General features: G+C 47.0%; 1 protein-coding gene across 6 annotated transcripts in view; it reads left to right on the plus strand.

Moving 5' to 3' along the window:
- LOC141256058 (Fc receptor-like protein 5) overlaps nt 1–15,840 on the plus strand; it is a 124,828-nt gene that overhangs the window by 90,304 nt on the left and 18,684 nt on the right. The window lies entirely within an intron of this gene.

Here is a 15,840-nt window from a genome sequence, read left to right on the forward strand (position 1 = left end):
CGGGGTCCCCTTGCCCCACCCAATGTTGGATAGTGGCCGGCAAAGTCCTCACCAGCCTGTCAACCACCACCCTCTCCACCATCTGGGCTGGAGTCAAAGACTCAGGCTGGAGCCACCTATTTACCACCTGCAGAAGGTCAAATGCCTGAGACCAGGTGGGTCGGGTCTCCACATAGGCTCACGAAAATACACGCTGAGCCCTCACGTATATATTGACCCCGAGTCGGGCAAGGATCTCACCTTTGAGCCTCTGGTAGTCCTGGGCGTCCTCCCGACTGAGGTCTAAGTAGGCCTTCTGGGCATCGCCAACCAAAAACGGAGCCACCACTTTCTCCCACTGGCCGGCTGGTAGGTTTTCCCGCTCTGCTGTACGTTCGTAGATGGACAGGAAGGCTTCCACGTCGTCCTCCGGTCCCATCTTCCTCAATGCTGAGCGAACCTTGTCCCGGGCCTCTCGACGTCCCGGGGCTGGTGCCGTTGGCGTCTCCCGCAGGGCTGTGAGCTGCTGCACGATCAGCTCATTGGTGTGCTGCTGCTACTTGAGCTGCTCCTGCTGCTGCTTGAGCTGCTCCTGCTGCTGCCACTGCATAAGGGCCAATTGCCTTAACAGCTCCTCCATTTTGTCCACGGGGTTGGGCTGAAAGGTGGCAAGCCGGATTATGGTCATACTGCTGCCGGTGGGGTATGCCTCAGTCACAATGCACGCAGTCTCCACCAAGCTGTAAGGCGGCGGTATTCACACCGTGCAGTTACTGAGACAGTGACCCAAGCAAGTCCAACATAAGCAGCTTTTATTCAGCACTCACGCGTAAAACAGAAAGTCTTCCGGTTCGCAGCCGGGTTAACATAAGTCCATAACAACGGTTGCCGTGGGCAACGGCCGCACCAGGCCGCTCAGAGCTTGACGGGTGCAGAGTAGAGATGAGCGGTGTTTGACTAGAACTGTTCGCCAATCTCAAATTCAAGCTGTTTTGGGCGGTGTTCGAGTCGTTCGACGAACGCGAATGATTTGCAAAAAATTCGGCTGTTCGAGGTTATGTTCGATAACTGTTCGTGCACCAAAAGCGTGTCCTGCATGTCTGCCGCTATTTAGAGCACCAATCATGCAGGGATTGTCTGCCACTCACTGTAATGTCACAGCCATGGTTGTGGCATTACAGTGGTTGCCCAAATCGATGGGAACAGTGCTCACAGTGAAACATGAAAAGCCGGCAATTCAGCAGCAGCATACACCGGTACCCGACAATTTAGAATAGAAAGAATAGAGCATCACACATAGATTAGATAGAAACATGTCAGTCACATATATAAGAAGTACAGTGACAGTGTTGCTTACTGTACTTGTCATTTAGTGTTAAAGGATTTATTAAAAAAAATATTAGTGTTTTCATGCACCGTCTCTTTAAAAAAGCCACCGGCAATTCAGCATCGGTACCCGACAATTTATAACAGAAAGAATAGAGCATCACACATAGATTAGATAGATAGAAACATGTCAGTCACATATACAATAAGTACAGTGATAGTGTTGATTACTGTACTTGTCATTTAGTGTTAAAATAAAGGATTTATTAAAAAAAAAAAATTGGCGTAGGGTTCCCCCTAATTTTAGTCTCTAGCGGAGGTTAAGCAGATGGCTGGGGCAGATTTTTGAAGCCTGGGAAAGGGGGTAATACCCATGGAGCTTCCCAGGCTAGTAATATCAGCCCCCAGTTGAATACCTAGCCTTTACTAGCTATTAAAATGGGGGACCCCCCAAAAAAATGACGTGGGGTCCCCCCTATATTAATAGATAGCAAAGGCTAGGCAGACAGCTGGGGGCTGATATTAATAGCCCAGGAAGGGTGCCATGAATATTGGCCCCCTCCCAGGCTAGAAACACCAGCCATCAGCCGCCCCAGAAATGTCGCATCCATAGGATGAGCCAATTCTGGCACTTAGCCTCGCTCTTCCCACTGCCCTGTAGTGGTGGCAGTGGGATAATAGGGCTGGGGTTGATGTCCGCTTATAATGCCAGCTGACATCAAGCCCAGGTTAGTAATGGAGAGGCATCTATAAGACACCCCCATTACTAACCCCATAGTCAAAGTTAAAAAAAAAACACAAACACCCAGAATAAAGTCCTTTAATTGAAATAAACACACAATTCTTTATTGTTCTAAATTAAACCATACTTACCATCACGCCCATTCCAGCTGAAGCCAATGTCTTCTGCAATAAAAGTAAAATAATAAAGCAACATCATCCTTACCTTTCCATGGTTCCCTCGACAGCTTCAGCTCTGCTACATTCACATGACAGGCTGGATCGCAGCCGAAAGCTGCCATCCAGCTTGCCATGCCGCAGACACTGAGAAGCGCAGGCATGCTTGTGCTCCTCAGTGTCTCCCTGTGACAGCCAAAGATGAGCCGAGTTCATGTCCAATGAATAGTGTTGAGCCACCCCCGTAGTGTTCGAGTTCGGTTCGGTTCGTCGAACACCCGTGTGTTCGCCGAACTGTTCGTCGAACTGTTCGTCGAACACCTTCGAACACCGTTAAAACCAATGGCAGGCAAACAAAAACACATAGAAACACATAGAAAACACCTTCAAAGGTGTCCAAAAGCTGACAAACTGCTCAGAAGACACAACTAACACATGGAAAAGTGACAAGTACATATAGTCATGCGAAAAGAAAAGAGGTGGAGGAGTAAAAGGAGGGGGAGACACAGATATAGGCATGTCATGCCCTTCTAAAATCCAAAAAGTGAGAAGCCGAGACGGCCAGTCCGCTCCTGCCCGTGCCACCTCCGTGTCGCCGGGTTTGTGCCAGAGCCGCGGTGAACCCTGACGGCCAGCCCCCCTCTCCCAATACTGGTGCCTGTCCGCTGGTGGGTCGAGAGAGCCCCCCTGTGGTGGAGGCAGCTCTAAGCTTTTTAATTTAAATTGTCCCTCTAATTTGAATGAATACACTTTAAATCCATTTACAAGGATCTATTGGAGGGCAAGTCTCATGCCAGCAGCCGCGTAATTCCAGCTCCAGTAGCGTCCACTAAAGCTGCTGCAGTTAAAAAGCTTTTATAAGGATCGAGCTCGGCTGTCCACCGCAAGGCATCCTAGTGCCAGTCCCAGCCCCTATGCCTTGGGGTGCCTCCTGATGCTCTTCACTAAGTATCCCGTGGTCCCGAAGCATTTCCTTTGAAAAAATTAAGTGTCCAAACTACAGGTGGTGTAGCTTGCTTAACAGCCGGGATAATCCGCTGACTAGCAGACACTGCTACTAGGCACAAAGTATTTCCTGGGCTAGATGCAGTTAAAAATTTGTAAGTAGATACTCTCGTTGGATGCTGAGAAAGCATTCCATAGAGTCTCCTGGCACGCCATATATGATTCTCTTAAAAAGCTTGGGGTAGGGGTCTAGGGGACCCTTTTATAGCCAAAATCACGGCCCTGTATCACAATACGTCACCTAGGCTGAAGATAAATGGAACTGTAGCACCGAGGGCTCGGTTGCTACAGACGTATTGCACCACACCCAGAGGTGTGATATCTCACTCTCAGATAAGGATGGAGTGTGGATCAGGACCCGACACCTGCATGCATTACACCACATTGCCGTGGGGCAGGGCGACCAATATGCCCCTGAGATGGGCACGACAGTCCCTGTCCCTGGCTGGAGTGGGGGGAGGGAACACTGAGGAAGGGGAACCCTGCAGTGCAGGAGCAGGGAGGAAGCAGTTCCTGGGTGCATTGAGAAGGGAGTATAAAAGGTGGGCACCATCTTAGTTCAGTGCAGAGAAGTCTGAGCAGAAGTGGCAGGGAGCAGGGGCTCTGCATGAGCTCTGCTCCGGAGGCGGGCCTAGTAACAGAGGCCCAGGCCTGCAAGAGGGAGAAGGAAGGAAGAGGAGCGGAGAAGGCTCCAGGAACGAGGAATGAAGGGATCCCAGGGGTGCGGACGGGCGAGTCGCCACCGCACGCCCGAATCCACCTGCGTGGAGGGGTCAGGCCAAAGGGGGAGACCGGTCCCCGAACTAGTGGAGGCAGGAAACGACCCTCAGCTAGAAACCGGAGGCTCTGACATTTTATGTGGCGCAGCCCCTTGCTCCACCCGCTAGGAAGGCACCACATAGGGTCAGGGAAACTGGCGCCAAGTTTACCAAGAGGAGGCCCGAGGCAGCCGGACAGAAGTGTTGGTAAGAAAGGCCAGACAAAGGACACACAAAGGGGGTCATGTGAAGCGCTCCAAAGTTATCTGGGAGTTGTCTGAGCCCCTCACCTGGTGAGCACAGTACGACGTGGGCAGCCGTTACCTGCAGACGTGGTCTGGATAATAAGAACTGTGAGTAAAGGCCCTGAACTGCATCACTGACTCCGTGTCGTTACTGCTGCTGCCCTGCACCATCACCCCCATCCTCCGCATACACTGCCCTGAGGCTATACTCCTCCCGTGGGGAGTTATGCTACGCTCTGCTGCACCCACAACACCAGCCTTAGCGGTCTGCCCTGTAGCGGCGGTTCACTCTGACCGCAATCCACGGGTGGCGTAGTCGGACATTTAAACATCAAAACCACATAAATAGTTCCGCCACTGGTTTGACCACCCTGAGCCACGGAACCGGATCGCCGCCACGAAGACTACAACCACCAGCATCCACCAAAAAGGGTCCGGCTCCGGGTGTCCCAAGGCCCAGGGGGTGCGTCAGAACATTTTCATCACCTTTCACAATCACCAATGGGACAAGGCAGGGATGTCCTCTGTCCCCTCTCTTATACATCCTAGTGACGGAGCACCTGCTCTCATCAATTCGCCATAACCCCAATATTAGGTGGATTGAGGTGGGAGGCACCGAGTACAAGTGCTCTCTATTTGCTGATGATGTCCTAGTATATATCACTCAATCACATATATCCATCCCTGCTGTTATGGCTGAAATAGATCACTTTGTTACATGGTAAAATTTTAAAATCAATGCAGCGAAGTCTGAGGCCCTCGATGTCTCCCTCCCTAAATCCATATAGGATTCCATCCAGTCCAACTTTCCCTTTGCCTGGCCCTCACAGGGTATCAAATACTTAGGAATTCCTATTCATAGAGACCTCTCCCATCTATGTTATCTTAATTTTGGGCCCTTTATTGAACAATTCCATACAGACCACGGTTGGCAAGTTAGAACTGTAAGATTCACTACATGAACCACTGGTGTTTTGTGGAAAAGCACATGTACACCGCGTTCCAAATTATTATGCAAAAAGTGTTTAGGAGTGATAAGGGAAGAATTTGTTTGTTTGTCAGTTAAACTCATTGATGATGATGTGTGTCAGGGCTCTTTATATCACTGTAAGCAATTGCAGACACCTGTGCTAATTAGTTTGGCAGGTGTGTCCAATGAAAGGCAAGACTACTTAAGAAGGCTCTCTCACATTATTAAGCAGCCTACATTTTCTGCCAAAATGGGAAAGAAAAAGGATGTGTCGGCTGCTGAGAAGCAACAAATTGTGGAGTGTTTAGGTCAAGGCATGACTACAATCAACATTGTGCGATGATCAGGATGAAGTGTCTTGGCAATCAAGAAGTATGTAGCTGATTCACAGTACACACGTGTGCGTGCTGATAAGGGCAAATTGAGGACTCTTTCCTACAGGCAATTACGTCAGGTTGAAAGAGCAGCGGCAAAAAAGCCTTGTCATAGCAGCAGACAAGTTTTTGAAGCTGCTTGTGCCTCCAACGTCCCCCGAACAACAAGATGCAGGGTCCTTCAGAGGTTTGCAGCTGTGCATACGCCATCCTGTCGACCTCCTCTATCCACTTCACACAAGCAGAAACGGCTCCAGTGGGCCAAACATTACATGAAGACTGATTTCAAAACTGTTTTGTTCACGGATGAGTGCCGTGCAGCGCTCGATGGTCCAGATGAATGGAGTGGAGGATGGCTGGTTGATGGACACCCCACGCAAACACGGCTACAGCGCCAACAAGGAGGAGGTGGAGTAATGTTTTGGGCTGGAATCATGGGGAGAGAGATTGTCGGCCCCTTTAGGATCCCTGAAGGCGCTAAAGATGAACTCCATAATGTATGTGGATTTTCTCAAACAGCACTTCCTGCCATGGTTCAAGAAGAAGAACCGTGTATTTCACAGCAAGATCATTTTTCTGCATGATAATGCACCATCTCATGCTGCACATAAAACATCTGCATCTCTGGCTGATATGGGCATAAAAGGGGACAAACTTATGGTGTGACCCCCATGCTCCCCTGACCTCTACCCCATTCAGAACCTTTGGAGCATCATTAAAAGGAGTGTCTATGATGGCGGGAGGCAGATCACATCTAAGCAACAGCTCTGGGAGGGTATTCTGTCCTCATGCAAAACAATTGAAGCAGAAACCATCCAAAACCTGACAAATTCAATGGACGAGAGAGTTCAGAAGCTCCTTTCGAACAAGGGGTCCTATGTGAAAATGTAACATCACCTAGAATAAAGTTTTGAGTTGAAAACTGTTTGATTTCAGTTTCTAACAACCTGCTAATGCTTATAATTTCAAAAATGACCATTTTTTTGGTCTTTATTAAAATGAAAAGGTTGATCGAAAAGTTTGGGGGATCTAAGAGTGTGGCAACCCAGTAGTCATGATTACTTCGAATTCTGACAATATGAGGGTCATGCTGCAGGTAGTGCAGCAAGAAGGCACTTATGTGTCTTGCGCATCTCGGAGCCCCAAAATTATTTTCCGGGCTAGATGCAGCTAAAAATTATTTTTAATTTTAAATCTGGTGAAGCTTATTATAGATGGCCTAATAGGATCAGTGCTGCACACTGCTACAAAGCCCAAATTATTTTCCAGTCAAGATACAGATAAACATGATTAGTAATTTGAAAGCTTAAAACGGTTGGTAGGGTGATTTTAACCAATCATCAAGCTTTTACTCTCCCCAGGATGACACAGGGGTAGAAAAGTCGTTTCGGATCCATGATTTGTTCATCTTTATGAACGTGAGTCTGTCTACATTATCAGTGGAGAGCCGCGTGCGCTTATCTGTCAGCACACCACCAGCAGCGCTGAATACATGTTCAGACAGAACGCTGGCTGCGGGGCATGACAAGATCTCCAAGGCGTAAGTGGCTAGCTCCGGCCATTTATCCAGATTGGAAGCCCAAAAAGAGCAAGGGTCCAGTGACACAGTCGTGGCTTCAATGTTTACTTGGAGATACTCCTGTACCATCGTCTCTAGGCGTTGACTATGTGTCAGACTTCTTGTCTCCTGTGGCCTTGCAAAGGATGGGCTAAAAAAGTGGTGAAATGATTCCGCAAAATTGATGTTACCAGCAGATACTGTGGTTCTGTTACGGTTTGAGTGCTGAACACTTGACGGTCCCACGGTTGGCAAGTTGGAACTGTGAGATTCACTACGTGCACCACTGGTATTTTGTGGAAAAGCACATGTAAGATTCTGCAACAGTCTCTGCTGATACTCCTGCATGCGTGCATCCCTTTCTATGGCAGGAATAATTTCTGCAAATTTACTTTTGTACCGGGGATCTAACAGTGTGGCAACCCAGTAGTCAGGATTATTTCTAATTCTCACAATTCGAGGGTCATGTTGCAGGTAGTGCAGCAAGAAGGCACTCATGTGTGTTGCGCATCCAGGAGCACCAAGTCCCTGTTGTGTTGGTGGCGAGGTAACAATCATGCTTCCTTCCTCTGTCCTCTCCCCCCAACCTCGCACAACAGAAATGTGATCAAGGTCTCCCTCATCTGATGAGTCTTCCATCAGTTCGTCCTCCACTTCTTCCTGGGCTCCTGCACCTTCCTCACTAGTTTGGCTGCTACCATGCGCCCTGGTAAAATCATCTCCCCCACCCTCACATGCCTGCCGCCCTGGTGCTGCCGACCGTCTGGACCTTGCAGATGTTAGCCCTTCCGCATACAACTCCTCCTCCTCTACTTCCTCCACCTCCTCTTGTGCCACCACCTGACTCCGAATTCTGTTTAACATGTGCTCCAGCATGTAAATCACCGGAATAGTCATGCTGATAATGGCATCGTCAGCACTAAACATCTTCGTCGCCATTTCAAAACTGTGCAGAAGGGTGCATAGGTCCCTGATCTGAGACCACTCCTCCAGCGTGATTTGCCCCACCTCTGAATCTCGTTGGCCCAGGCTATACGTCAGAACGTATTGCACCAGGGCTTGTCGGTGCTGCCACAGTCGCTGCAACATGTGCAGAGTTGAATTCCACCGGGTAGGCACATCGCATTTTAGCCGGTGAAGTGGCAGGCCCAACGACTTCTGTAGAGATGTAAGTCGCTGAGCTGCGGGATGCGAACGGCGGAAGTGAGCACACAGCGACCGTGCCCTCTGCAGAAGGCCATCTAGTCTGGGATAGTGGGCTAAAAATTGCTGGACAACCAGGTTCAACACGTGAGCCATACAAGGCATGTGTGTGACATTGCCCCGGCGAAGGGCCGCACCCAGGTTTGCAGCATTGTCGCACACGGCCTTCCCTGGTTTCAGGTCCAGTGGAGACAACCATTCATGAAATTGGTTCTCCAGAGCTGACCACAACTCCTCAGCTGTGTGACTCACATTTCCCAGACATTTCAATGTAAAAACCGCCTGATGACGTTGAGCCCTACTGCCAGAATAGTAAGGAGGTGTGCAGGATCCCTTCTGCGCAGTTAGAAAGCTTGTGGCATGACCAGACAGGCTTTGGGTGCAGGTGGAAGACCGAGAGGAGGTTGAGGAGGCAGAAGCAGTGGAGGAAAAATGACATAAAGAGGATTGACGCACAACTCGTGGGGACGGCAAGACTTGGACAGCAGCCCCTTGTCCTGCTGTCACCATAGTTACCCAGTGCCCAGTCAGCGACATGTAACGCCCCTGTCCATGCCTACTCGTCCAAGTGTCTGTGGTGAAATGCACCCTGTCACACACAGAGTTTCTCAAAGAAGCGGTGATGTTGTGTGCGACATGCTGGTGGAGCGCAGGCACACCTTTCTTTGAGAAGTAGTGCCGACTGGGCATCTGGTACTGGGGCACTGCGACGGACATAAGGTCTCGAAAATCCTCTGTGTCCACCAGGCGGAAAGGCAGCATTTCTGTAGCCAAGAGCTTGCAGATGGTGAAATTCAACCTCTTAGCTTTCTCATGGCTAGGAGGAAATGGTCTTTTACTTGTCCACATCTGAGGGACCGAGGGCTGGCTATTGTGCTTAGACGGGGTTGATAAGGGTGTCCCCGGCAAACTGCCGGTCTGTGAGGAAGATGCAGGCGGACATGTTAGGTTGCCTTGATCCAAAGGTGGTGCTATCGATGTCGGACAGCGCTCAAGACCAGCTGGTGTTACCACCTCCAAAGAAAATGATGACCTGCCAATCACGCTGGCTGTTGCGGGTAAAGAGGTGGCAGGTCTGCGCCCCAAAACAGGTGTGACTGCTGTCCCCCCAGTCACAGAGGATGAAGAGGCCGCGGATGCACAAGATATGGCAGACGGTGGTTGGCCCGGCCGGCTAGACCGCATTGTAGCACACTAAGCTTCCCACTGCAACTTATGCTTCATGTCCATGTGCCGGTTCATGCATGAAGTACTCAAACTATGTATTTTTTGGCCTGTACTTAGCTTTTGCTGACAAATGTTACAGATAACACGAGTTGGGTCATCTTTATCGATCTGAAAAAATGCCCAGGCTATGCAAGGCTTAGCACCCATGCGACCTGAAGAGCCACCACGACTTGTGGTGAGAGGCAGAGTTGTGTTTGAGGATGCAGTTGTTGACGTGCTTCCAGTACTACGTCTCTGTCCAGGAAGGCGCAACCTGACCTCGTCGTCACTAGCATCTTCCTCCACCTCCTCTGCTGACCTCATCTCTTGGCTGACTGTGGGTTGACAGTAAGTGGGATCTCCGACCTCATCATCATCACCCTGTGCGTTATCACACCCGTCGTCCTCAGAGCCAACCTGTTCCTGCCCTGACAAAAAACTAAAGTTGTCGCTCCAATCAGGTATTTGAGTCTTATCATTGTCTTCCTCATTGTCTCCACCAACAGGAGTTACAGTTTGGGAATGAGGGTCTACATTATGGTCAGAACCTTCTGCGTCTGGTCCTGGATCCGACTCATAAAGATTCTGGGCATCAGTGCAGATCATTTCCTCGTCTGGATTCACAGAAGCGCTGGAGTCGACCTCTGATTCCCAGGCTATAGTATGAGTAAACAGCTCTGCAGACTCAACCATCTGTTCTACCTCATACTCAGACGGGCAGCTGGAGATTTGGGAGCTGTGAGGAAGCAAGTGCGATTTGGGTGACACCTTTGAGGACTGGAGTATTTGTGATGTTGAAGTTGATGTGGAGGAGAGCCCACTTAAAGGAGCACTTGATATCCGTTGAAGCACCTGCTGTTTTTGTGCCTCATCTGGAATTTGTAGCGATTGGCGTGGCCGTAAGAAAGGATCTTATCACATTGTCCGCTAAAAGAAGTAGACATTTTAGTTTGGCTGGAAGATGGTCTTTCTTCTGCACCTACCCCACGGACACAACCTTTTTTCCCCTTCCCAACACGCCTATTCCCCTTTCCACCAGCAGCAGGCCTTTTTCCACTCATTTTGGTGGTTAACTAATTCACAACTCTGGAGTTGTTTGCACAAAAAAACAATGGATGGTAACCGAGCAGAGCTGAGTGGCCAAACTGTGGTATTAGGCCAAAACTATTGGCTGGGTTAGATGCAGAAAAAAATTATTTTTAATTTGCAACCTGATGGAGGTCAGTATAGATGGACTAATAGACCAAGTCCCACACACCGCTAGAAGCCCAAATATTTTTTCAGAGCTAGATGCAGAAATTTTTTTTATTCAATTTGCAACCTGATGGAGGTCAGTATAGATGGACTAATAGACCAAGTCCCACACACTGCTAGAAGCCCAAATATTTTTTCAGAGCTAGATGCAGAAAAAAATTATTTTCATTTGCAACCTGATGGAGGTCAGTATAGATGGACTAATAGACCAAGTCCCACACACCGCTAGAAGCCCAAATATTTTTTCAGAGCTAGATGCAGAAAAAAATTATTTTTAATTTGCAACCTGATGGAGGTCAGTATAGATGGACTAATAGACCAAGTCCCACACACCGCTAGAAGCCCAAATATTTTTTCAGAGCTAGATGCAGAAAAAAATTATATTCAATTTGCAACCTGCTGGAGGTCAGTATAGAAGGACTAATAGAACAAGTCCCACACACTGCTAGAAGCCCAAATATTTTTTCAGAGCTAAATGAAGAAAAAAATTATTTTTAATTTGCAACCTGATGGAGGTCAGTATAGATAGACTAATAGACCAAGTCCCACACACTGCTAGAAGCCCAAATATTTTTTCAGAGCTAGATGCAGAAAAAAATTATTTTTAATTTGCAACCTGATGGAGGTCAGTATAGATGGACTAATAGACCAAGTCCCACACACTGCTAGAAGCCCAAATATTTTTTCAGAGCTAGATGCAGAAAAAAATTATTTTTAATTTGCAACCTGATGGAGGTCAGTGTAGATGGACTAATAGACCAAGTCCCACACACCGCTAGAAGCCCAAATATTTTTTCAGAGCTAGATGCAGAAAAAAATTATATTCAATTTGCAACCTGCTGGACGTCAGTATAGAAGGACTAATAGAACAAGTCCCACACACTGCTAGAAGCCCAAATATTTTTTCAGAGCTAAATGAAGAAAAAAATTATTTTTAATTTGCAACCTGATGGAGGTCAGTATAGATGGACTAATAGACCAAGTCCCACACACTGCTAGAAGCCCAAATATTTTTTCAGAGCTAGATGCAGAAAAAAATTATTTTTAATTTGCAACCTGATGGAGGTCAGTATAGATGGACTAATAGACCAAGTCCCACACACCGCTAGAAGCCCAAATATTTTTTCAGAGCTAGATGCAGAAAAAAATTATTTTTAATTTGCAACCTGATGGAGGTCAGTATAGATGGACTAATAGACCAAGTCCCACACACTGCTAGAAGCCCAAATATTTTTTCAGAGCTAGATGCAGAAAAAAATTATTTTTAATTTGCAACCTGATGGAGGTCAGTATAGATGGACTAATAGAACAAGTCCCACACGCTGCTAGAAGCCCAAATATTTTTTCAGAGATAAATGAAGAAAAAAATTATTTTTCATTTGCAACCTGATGGAGGTCAGTATAGATGGACTAATAGACCAAGTCCCACACACTGCTAGAAGCCCAAATATTTTTTCAGAGCTAGATGCAGAAAAAAATTATATTCAGTTTGCAACCTGATGGAGGTCAGTATAGATGGACTAATAGAATGATGCTATGCCCAAAAGATTTTACTTCACTAGGTGCAGTAAAAAAATTGGTATTCTATACACAGGTGGTATATCTTGCAACACAGATAGGCTACTCCACTGACTAACACACTCTGCAATAGGCCAAAAAGGATTAGCTTTGCTAGATTCAGCCAAATGCTGTGAAAAAAACTTGCACAGCACTGGCACAGACCTGCCTGGCAAAAACTGATAGGAACTGATGTAACCTAGTCCTGAAAAGGACTCCAATTACAATTAGTCTTTACTCCCACAATCTATCTATTTAAGAGCACAGACCTGCCTGATAAAAGTCGTAGGAAATGCTGTAACCTAGTCCTTAAAAGGACTGCAATCACAACTATTCCCTACTCCCAAGCTATCTGTATATTTGTGCGAAAATTGGCTTGAAATTAACAAGGTATAGCGCACACAGCAACAGCGGTGCCGTCTAACACGCAGCTGCAGCAGTGAGAAAATGGTGGCGACGGGGAAAATGGCTTGGTCTTATAGGGCAAGGACATGTGACATACACTGCCAATCACACATGCCCTTGCTTGTGTGAAAAAAAGCACTTCGCTCCGTGTGTGCGCTGCTGATAGGCTGACAGATTGCACCTCCCCACTGCAAATGCGGGAAAGAGAAAAAAAAATGGAGATCTTCATTGTTCCTGCAGAGATCCATCCCCTGCCCCACCCCCTGCCCCGCTGTACACTCAAACTGCGTATTAACATTAATTTTCATCATTACTGAGAAAAAATCCAGTTATGATTTTGGTGCACGAACAGTTATCGAACATAACCTCGAACAGCCGAATTTTTCTCAAATTGTTCGTGTTCGCCGACCGGCTCGAACACCGCCCAAAACAGCTCGAATTTGAGATTGGCGAACAGTTCGAGTAGAACAACGCTCATCTCTACCAATGAACTCAGCTCACCTCATGCACATCACTGACAGCGTGGGAAAATTCTCCTGCAATTGCAGTCAGCATGAGAGAATTCTCCTGCTGAAGCGCTGAGCGCAGGAGAATTTTCCCACGCTGTCAGTGACGTGCATGAGGTGAGCTCATGTCCAATGAGCTCAGCTCACCTCATGCACGTCACTGACAGCGTGGGAGAATTGCCTGCACTCTGCAGTGTCTATGAAGGATGACATGCTGGATGGCAGCGCTCAGCTGCCATCCAGCCTGTCATCTCAATGCCATCCCAGCGTGGGAGAATTCTCCTGCTCAAGTGCTGAGCGCAGGAGAATTTTCCCACGCTGTCAGTGACGTGCATGAGGTGAGCTGAGTTCATTGGACATGACCTCGGCTCATCTGGATGCCGTCACAGACAGACACTGAGGAGCGCAAGCATGCATGCGCTTCTCAGTGTCTGCGGCATGGCAAGCTGGATGGCAGCTTTCGGCTGCGATCCAGCCTGTCATATCAATGTAGCAGAGCTGAAGCTGTCGTGGGAACCATGGAAAGGTAAGTATGATGTTGCTTTATTATTTTACTTTTATTGCAGAAGACATTGGCTTCAGCTGGAATGGGCGTGATGGTAAGTATGGTTTAATTTAGAACATTAAAAAATTGTGTGTTTATTTCAATTAAAGGACTTTATTCTGGGTGTTGTGTTTTTTTAAATACTTTACTAGAAATTCATGGCGGTCATGTCTAATATTAGCGTGACCCCATTAATTTCGGGCTTAGGGCCAGCTGATAATGCCAAGCTGGCCCTAACCCCTTTATTACCCAGTGAGCCACCGCACCAGGGCCCTGGATGAGTTGGGTACAGCGCCAGAAGATGGTGCTTCTATGAAAGCGCCATTTTCTGGGGTGTCTGCGGACTGCAATTTGCAGCGGGGGGGCCCAGAAAGCTTGGGCCTCCCTGCGCTGCGGATTCCAGCCCCCAGCTGCCTAGTTGTACCTGGCTGGACACAAAAATAGGGCAAAGCCCCACGTATTTTTTTTACAATTATTTCATGAAATTCATGAAATAATAAAAAAAAAAGGGCTTCCCTATATTGTTGTGTCCGGCCAGGTACAAATAGGCAGCTGGTGGTTGGGGGCAGTCCGTTCCTGCCTGCTGTACCTGGCTGGACACAAAAATAGGGCGAAGCCCCACGTATTTTTTTTTCAATTATTTCATGAAATTCATGAAATAATAAAAAAAAAAAAGGGTTACATATATTGTTGTGTCCGGCCAGGTACAAATAGGCATCTGGTGGATGGGGGCAGCCCGTTCCTGGATGCTGTACCTGGCTGGAATACAAAAATATGGCGAAGCCCACGTCAAAATTTTTGGGAAAAATTAATTAAAAAATAATAAAAAATAATAATAATTTAGGGACTGCATATTTATTAACCCCTCATGTGGAGGGGTTAATAAAGATGCTGTCCCTAAATGTGTTTTTTTTTTAAAAATTTATTGAATTTTTCACCAAAAATTTGATGTGGTTTTCGCCATATTTTTGTGCCCAGCCAGGTACAGCAGGCAGGAAAGGGCTGCCCCCAACCCCCAGATGCCTATTTGTACCTGGCCGGACACAACAATATAGGGAAGCCCTTTTTTTTTTAATTATTTCATGAATTTCATGAAATAATTTAAAAAAAAAAAATATGTGGAGCTTCGCCCTATTTTTGTGTCCAGCCAGGTACATCTAGGCAGCTAGGGGCTGGAATCCGCAGCGCAGGGAGGCCCAAGCTTTCTGCCCCCCCCCCACTGCAAACTTCAGTCCGCAGCCTCCCCAGAAAATGGCGCATTCATAGAAGCGCCATCTTCTGGCGCTGTACCCAACTCATCCAGGGCCCTGGTGCGGTGGCTCACTGGGTAATAAAGGGGTTAGGGCCAGCTTGGCATTATCAGCTGGCCCTAAGCCCGAAATTCATGGGGTCACGCCAATATTAGACATGACCACCATGATTTTCTAGTAAAGTATTTAAAAAAACACAACACCCAGAATAAAGTCCTTTAACCCCTTTACAACCCAAGGTGGTTTGCACGTTAATGACCAGGCCAATTTTTACAATTCTGACCACTGTCACTTTATGAGGTAATTACTCTAGAACGCTTCAACGGATCCCCCTGATTCTGAGAATGTTTTTTCGTGACATATTGTACTTCATGACAGTGGTAAAATTTCTTCGATATCACTTGCGTTTATTTGTGAAAAAAATGGAAATTTGGTGAAAATTTTGAAAATTTAGCAATTTTCAAAATTTGAATTTTTATGCCCTTAAATCAGAGAGATATGTCACATAAAAGAGTTAATAAATAATATTTCCCGCATGTCTTCTTTACATCAGCACAATTTTGGAACCAACATTTTTTTTTGTTAGGGAGCTATAAGGGTTAAAAGTTGACCAGCGATTTCTCATTTTTCCAACAAAATTTACAAAACCATTTTTTTAGGGACCACATCACATTTGAAGTCACTTTGAGAGGTCTTTATGACAGAAAATACCCAAAAGTGACACCATTCTAAAAACTGCACCCCTCAAGGTGCTCAAAACCACATTCAAGAACTTTATTAACCCTTCAGGTGCTTCACAGGAA

The sequence above is a fragment of the Phyllobates terribilis genome, unplaced genomic scaffold (genome assembly GCF_046119375.1).
Source record: "Phyllobates terribilis strain yellow unplaced genomic scaffold, ASM4611937v1 Scaffold_1__5_contigs__length_1240528914, whole genome shotgun sequence".
Taxonomy (NCBI): Eukaryota; Metazoa; Chordata; class Amphibia; order Anura; family Dendrobatidae; genus Phyllobates; species Phyllobates terribilis.